A 7680-nucleotide genomic window follows, 5' to 3' on the forward strand; every position below is an offset into this window, starting at 1 on the left:
GTGATTTCTTGTCATCTGATGGATGGTGTGTTTCTTTCAAATTCTTGAAATTCAGTCTGAATGTTCAGGAGCAAGCAGACAGAGGTGGTCTAGAATATCTTTGCCGTTCTGTTGTGATCGCTGGTGCAGCAGATTCAGTAGATATTGGGGAATATTTTAACCCTCTTAGTATTTGGATGTTTAGCTACAGTGCTCTTAGATCTGTCTAAAAACACATTAAATGGATATTGGAGAGTGGAGAGACAAGAAAAAGAAATGAAAGAGAGAGAGAGAAAAAACAACAAAAAGAGAAACAAAGTAAAAAAAAAAAGAAAAAAATTTAATTACTGTTTCCCTTTTTTTAAAAAATAATCACAAAATAGAGAACCGCACCGCACGCAATACCTAGTTCACAGGAGTCATGTGGAACCTCCTTCTGAAGGCCTGGCTTCTGCCTGGGTGGAGGACCAGAGCAATAATTAACAAGACAAAAGGTGGAGCTGGGAGCAAGAGAAAAACTTTGCCTTTAAAAAAAATGTAAAAAGGAAAAATTACAAAAAAAGAACGGAAGACAAGCAGGGACAGACAGATACAGAGACACAGAAATAGGGATAGAAGGCTGGGGGGGCTCCCTACTGCTAGCTTGTTTGCTGGAGGCTCAATTATCAGTAGAATGTCTTCATTTCTCTTGTGCCCTGCAATACCTAGTTCACAGGAGCCATGTGGAACCTCCTTCTGAAGGCCTGGCTTCTTCTGCAGCTAGCTTGTTTGCATTTCTCTTGTGCCTTGCAATACCTAGTTCAAAGGAGCAATCTGGACCAGCCCTGCCTCTTAAGACATCATAGATAGTAAGATATAAAAAGGCAAATAAAGAGTAAATCTTTCCCTTATCTACTAACCAGAAATATCCCTCTGTAAGAATAATCACTATTTCCTGTTCTCTATTTCCCATCAGAGTCCTGCCCCCACTCTGGTACATGTGTGCCTAGAGTACTTAGGAAGGTCTCTGGACACAAACTCGAAACCTTTCTGTGTAGGTCAGGTTTGCAGAGTGTTGGCATTTTATCACTGCATTATCATTTATCCCTGTTTTCATTTTTTAACACCATTATTACTCCCAATGACTTAGTAAGTATTAACTCAGTTGATCCTCATAGCAACTCCATGAACTACGATATATTATTCCCATGTTACAGGTGAAAAAACTGAGGCACAGAGAGTCACAGTGTAAAAATGTGGTGAAATCAGGACCCAAGCCAGGCTATCTAATTCCGAAGTCTCTATTCCTAATCCAGTATGTTATGCTGTATTTTTCTTTAAAACCAGAGGACTTCTTTGGTCTTATTAATGGTTGCTATTCAAATTGACAGGGCTCAGACTTTTAGGTGCCACTGTCTGATACTGAAGCCACTTGGGAAGGTCCTGGGTCAGGTTCTCAAGTTGAATGAATGCATTAGGCAGGGATCTTAGATGACTGGAAGGCTTCAGGAAGCGGGAGTCGGGGAGAGGGTGGTGGTGTCAGATTGTAGCCTGCTTGTTTGGGTCTCTTGTCTCTCTGCATCTGAATGCATCTATCTGTCTCTCTCTTTGGAAAGAAATTTATTTTTTAGAGAGATTTTTCTGAGTGCATGTGCCCTCTGGAGATACAGAAACAGACAGAAAGCAAGAAATCACCCTCCAGGAGGGATGGCCACACCACAATCCCTTCTCTTCCACTCTCTTCTCATGATTTTGGGCACAGGCCAGGGGGTCTGGGACTCAAGCTGTGGTCAGCCATATGTGAGTCCAGTGAGGTAACCATTATACCATCTGCTGGTTCCAAGAAATTTTTCTATAGAGAGAAATGCAATCAAATTCCTCATGTTCATTTTGAGCACAGATGTTCCTGATATCTGCTTTTAAATTTTCTTTTCCTAGAAATGTGGTTTAAGCAAAATGTAAAAATAAGGTATTAATGCTATCATTTTAATTAGAGCTATGTTTTAATCCGTCTTAATCCCATCACTTAGTAGTTCGAAATCACCTTTCTCAACCTCTCGTCACCAGCAAATCTGATCCAGTCTTCTTTAAGTGTATCACATTAAAAAAAAAAAAAAAGTTTCAAAAAATCATTTCACATGGGATCAGCAGTTGGTATAATGGCTATGTTGCTGGACTCCCATGTACTCGACTGCGGTTCGAGTCCTGGACCCAGTGGCTTAAACTCACACAGGGCACGTGTGCGTGTATGACCAAGATCTCGAGAGGAGACTGGAGAAGAAGGGATTGTGGCGTGGCCATCCCTTGGGGGAGTGATTTCTTGCTTTCTGTCTCTCTATCTCTCTCTTTCTGGTGCTCACACGTGCCCTATAGCAAAAACCTCTAAAAAAATAAATCACAAACATATGTTTATGTGAACTTCACTAAAACCCTATGACTAATACTGGGCCAAAATGACTTCTCTCCAATTATAGAGAATAAGGTGGCTCAAAAACAGGAAGTGATTTACCTAAGGTGGAGGTAAGGTAAGAGGATGAGAAAGAACTGAAGATTACGCAATGGTACTACACGTCTACCAGTCTTCCAATCACAAGCTGGGTTCAAAATTATAGTTCCTATAAGTGGCACAGACAGACCAACTGTTTTCTTCTCTCTCTCTCTCTTTTAATCAATTACATCTTTCCATAGGTATTCTGATCAGACCCACATTTCCCTACTTTTTCACAACAATGTGAGGTATTTGTCATGAATCTTGCTGTAGTCCATTAGCTGTAGGGCATTCTTCTTGATCTGTCTTCTAGTGTTTTGTTCTTGCTAAAATCTTAGTAAATACCATTGCTACATTCAATGGTATTGGGTATTCATTTCTCAGAAATCTATGTGGAATCTATTATTAAAGAAAATTAACCAATTTACATTCAACTTTTCATATTTTTCTGTAATATTTCTTTAGTTCGTACAAGCTGTAAGCATATACTGAGTTGGAGAGGCCTCTGTGTCCCTTGCTCTAGTGAAATGGGGCCAGCATCCACTTTATAAGTTAACTGCAATACTGAAACAAATACCCACATGATAAGAGAGTTCAAGTAGATCAACCTCAAGCCAAAGTAAATCCCTTCTGCTCCCTTCCTTCCTAAATTAATCAAAGAGGCACTGTATTCAAAATATGGCCATAAACAAAACATATTTACTCAAATATCAGCAAGTATGTTGATATATTTTAATTGTAAATAATTTGGAAACTACATTTTATTATCAAATCTCACAGCATTTATGGTCAAAAGTCAATAAAAAACAGTTTGTGAGAAAAGAAAGAGGTTAATATTTAAGACCTTTCACAACTGATATCTACAGTTTAGATAAGACTAAAGTAAATGTTTCCTTCAGTTGATCTTCAGAAAACCATAGCAAGGAGTTGAGGCAGTACAGTTAAAAGCTATCTAAACAAATTAACCAATTTTATCTTTTTACCTTAAATACCAACCCACCAATCAATGTTTTTAACAAACATTCTGAAGATCACTCCTAACTCTCGTTTGGAGGAAAAAAGAAGTGTAATTTTAAGTTTTGACAGAAATAAGGTCTGTTTCACCAGATTAATACCCTTATCTTGCTTCCTTTTAAAGTATTACAAGAGCTTAAAATGTCATGCTGCATTTTTATCACTACTCAAATGGAATCACCTTTCTACATGGTAAGGCATACTATGCTAAAGAGGGAACTTCATTTTCTCAGATGTCTTCTTTTAAACAGGAAAAATACAAAATAAATATTATATTTACCCTAAGTTTCACACTTTTTAATTTTATCCTCTTTATGCAGGATAAAGATTTTGTCAAATAAGGTTACTATTTATTCAAAATTCCACCCACCCCTGAGAGTTAATCTTAATTCTTGCCTTTTCAATTCCAGAACCAACACTAACTTGTCTACATAAGAATGTTTTATATTATCTTACCACAAAACTATTCCACAATTCTTTTCCCTTCTCCTCTCAGGATCTTGGGCACGAGTCTAAGCCACCAGGTCTGGGACTCAACCGTGGTCAACTACATGGGAGTCCACTGACATCCCCACTATGCCAACTGCTGGTCCCTGCATTGAACTTTTGAATCCCTATAATCCTTAGTTGATCTTGCTGTTTAATAAATGCATTCATATACAACTAAATACTGAATAACAACTATATTCAAGTAGCTGTGGTTGGCAAGGAAAATATCTGATAAGATTTCCACAAGAATTTATAAAAATTTTAGAAAACTGGAAAGGCATAGGTAAGAAAAATGGCCTTTAGTAAACACATGTATTTGGGAATAACTACCATCCAGACAACAGTAGAGAGTCTCAATCAGCCAAAAGCAGTGAACTTAGAAATACTGTTGATACTCTCAGGAAGCAGAGGAAGCCTTAACCCCAATCTCAACCTTACAGGAGGAACTGCTTATAAAGTTGAAGAGATGAAAACTTTAGAAGAATGCAATCATGACATCTCAGCATTGGTAATACTAAGAAAGGAACCCTGAGCATAGTGAGATATGTACCCACAAAAAGTTCTGAGCCAAGATAGGTAGGACCATGAGCAAGAAGATTTTTTAAAGGAAGCAGAAGACTCAAGATGGTTGCAAACTCCCAAGTGAAATTACACTTTAATTGTAAATGACTGCCTTCTGACTAGTTAGCTCCTGATAAAAATATGAAGGCATGGTAAGTACAAATAAAAGAAACCCAATTACTTGCTTTATCCACCTACCACCTATTACTTCTGTTGTACAAAGAACCAGGCTCATCCTAGAAATTTTCATTAGTGCCCTCAGTCTTCAAACAAAACAGCATTCCTCTGGCTAAATTATTACAGTCTGCTCAGTGTTAATCAATGTTGCCACCACAATTTTTATCTTGCAATCTAATTGCAAAGCAAATCAATTACTGAATAGAAGTTATTCTGGCTCAGTTGGTGAAAATATGGGTGTATATATATATATATGTATGTGGGGCTTTTCAAAAGTTCACAGACAATTCATACTATGATAAAAACTATAGGTTTAAAATGTTTTGCATGTAAATTAACATACTTTATTTCTCTATGAATTTTGTCAAGTATTCGTGTGTGTGTGTGTGTGTGTGTACTAGCAAGTAATACTAGACATAAAAGATACAAAAGATTTAATGAGTTCATGATGTAGATCTAGTAGGAAAATTGCAATGATACTATAAAAAATTTATCAAACACTAAACTTCTTTAGTGCATTTGTTACAAGTAATTTTATTTAATTGATAGAAAGTCTTCTCCTGAAAACATAAAGCTTATAAACTTAAATATCCTTTTCATATGTGAATTTTATAAATATGGATTACTCCCCTAAGAGAAGAGTGAACATAATAGCAAGACTTCTTAAGAGCACAACTATACCACAGTAATAACTTAGGTCAACAATTTTAGAAAAATAATTCACTAAATCTAAAATTACAAATTAATCATAAAATTGTCTAAAAATACCATTAGACAAAGGAAACTACTTTCAATTATACATTTGTCGTTCTGAATTATTCCAATTTTTTTCTTTTTGGAGACATTTTTGCTATAGGGTGCGTGTGCTCGCCATAGACAGACATAGAGACAGAAAGCGAAAAATCACCCCCCAGGGGGGATGGCCATGCCGCAATCCCTTCTCCTCCATTCTCCTCTCGGGATCTTGGGCACTCATGCACACACATCCGGCATGAGTTTAAGCCACTGGGTCCGGGACTCGAACCACGGTTGACTACATGGGAGTCCAGAGACATAGCCATTACGCTAACTGCTGGTCCCCCAATTTTTCATACATGACACACACCAAAGTACATACAAAAACAAATAAAAATAATTTGCCATTTTCATAATCCATATCACCAACTTTTATATTGTTTATAATCAACCAAAAACTTATTATTATAAAATCATAACCTAATAGTAACAATCAACATCCTAGAATTAAATATAAAGGACCTTTACAAACTGGCAGTACCCCTGTCCTGGAGAATAGACTGTGTGATCAGAGGCTCAGTCAAAATCTTAAAACAGTGGCTAAGGAAAGTACACCCACATGGCCAATCATGATTCTAATCCCAGCCCAGGCAAGAAAAATATGCTGGGTGCATGTGCATGCGTGCCCAAAATCTCAATACAGTATGGAGAAATGGAGAAGGGATTGTGGCATGACCATGCCCCCTTAGGGAGTGCTTTCTCCCTTTACGTTTTCTCTCTCTCATGAGTATACATTAAAATTTAAAAAATTAATTAATGGCAATTAATCTTCAAACATCATAGTAACCATAGTTTTACAAAAGTACCTTAGCATTTACCTATCTTCTTTCTTTCCTTCTTTTTGGTATTTATAACATATTTCAATGAAACACTTTCTCACCATCTTTTAATAACAAAGATTTGCATTTTCTAACCTGAAGCTGCTCTGGCATGAAGATTTCACTGCTTTGGGGTCCATAAACTTCAGATGCCACTATACTACTAACTCCCCTGTGCTCCTGAGGCATGTGTTAGATAGGTCCTCCTCTGTTGGAAGTCTTTGGGCAACTTCAGAGGCTGAATTCTTATCAAATGTTTGACTACTTTTAGTTTTGCATTCACTGAATGGATCTTCTTATGGACTTGAGGGGTATGTGCTTTTTCTAACCCAAGCATCTTTATTATATCTTTTTCCCAGTATGGACACCGTCTTGTACTTTTTATTCTGGTAATAATACGCAGTTTATGAGGGTGCTGTGCATCTCCATCATATTTTTCATGATCGGCAGCTGAAGGTTGAAATACTTTACTTGGTATTCTTGAACTGGTAAATCTGTGAGGAATCCAGTCTGTACAAATGAGAGACTCCATACATTTTGTCACAGTCTTTAGTCTGCCTGGCGGCCTCTGAACTACTGAGTGCAAAATCCCTGGCATAAATGTAGAAAACTGTTCTCTTTGAAAGCAGTGTCTGCTAAAATGTCTAGCTTGAACTTTTTACCTATTTTTTGACCTAAGACATTTATAAGCATTGATAATTTGATGCATTTGTACTTAAACTGTATGATTTCTCCTATAAATATCTGCATGTTTATAGGAGGAGTATCTAAGAAATATTTTTTTACTATACCTTCATTAAAATAAACAGGAGCACAGGGACCAGCAGTTGGCATAATGGCTATGTTGCTAGACTCCCATGTAGTCACCGGTTCAAGTACTGGACCCCGTGATTTAAACTCTTACCTGGCATGTGTGCCAGGTCCGGGACTCGAAACATGGTCAACTACATGGGAGTCCAGTGACAACCATTACACAAACTGCTGATCCCACATCTGATCTGAATTTTAAACCACCAGCTATGGGACTTGAACCATGGTCAATGACATGGGAGTCTAGCAACGTAACCATTATGCCACCTTCTGGTCCCTAGAAAATATTTGTGAAACACATATCTGATAAAGGACTTGGGCTCAGTGTATATAAAGCACTCTTGCAACTTAATGAGACAAAACAAAAAAATACGTAACTTAAAATGAGGAAAAGAACAAACTTTTCACAAAAGACATACTAATGGCAAAAAGCACAGGAAAAGATCTTGCTATATCTAAAGGAAATGTCAAAGCTATGATGACAAACCATTCACTCTCACTAGACTGACTTACATTAAAAAGCTTGAATATACCAAATGTTCAGGGAATGTGCAAAGATTGGAACTCTTA

The 7680-nt window shown here is 37.2% G+C and overlaps 1 protein-coding gene and 1 pseudogene across 3 annotated transcripts in view; both read right to left on the reverse strand.

Moving 5' to 3' along the window:
• The window catches only part of RELCH (RAB11 binding and LisH domain, coiled-coil and HEAT repeat containing), a 143892-nt gene that overhangs the window by 130829 nt on the left and 5383 nt on the right, over positions 1-7680 (reverse strand). The window lies entirely within an intron of this gene.
• LOC102483964 (39S ribosomal protein L30, mitochondrial pseudogene) lies at positions 6369-6898 on the reverse strand (annotated as a pseudogene).

This window comes from Tupaia chinensis, unplaced genomic scaffold (assembly GCF_000334495.1).
Source record: "Tupaia chinensis unplaced genomic scaffold, TupChi_1.0 Scaffold000065_2, whole genome shotgun sequence".
Classification (NCBI taxonomy): Eukaryota; Metazoa; Chordata; class Mammalia; order Scandentia; family Tupaiidae; genus Tupaia; species Tupaia belangeri.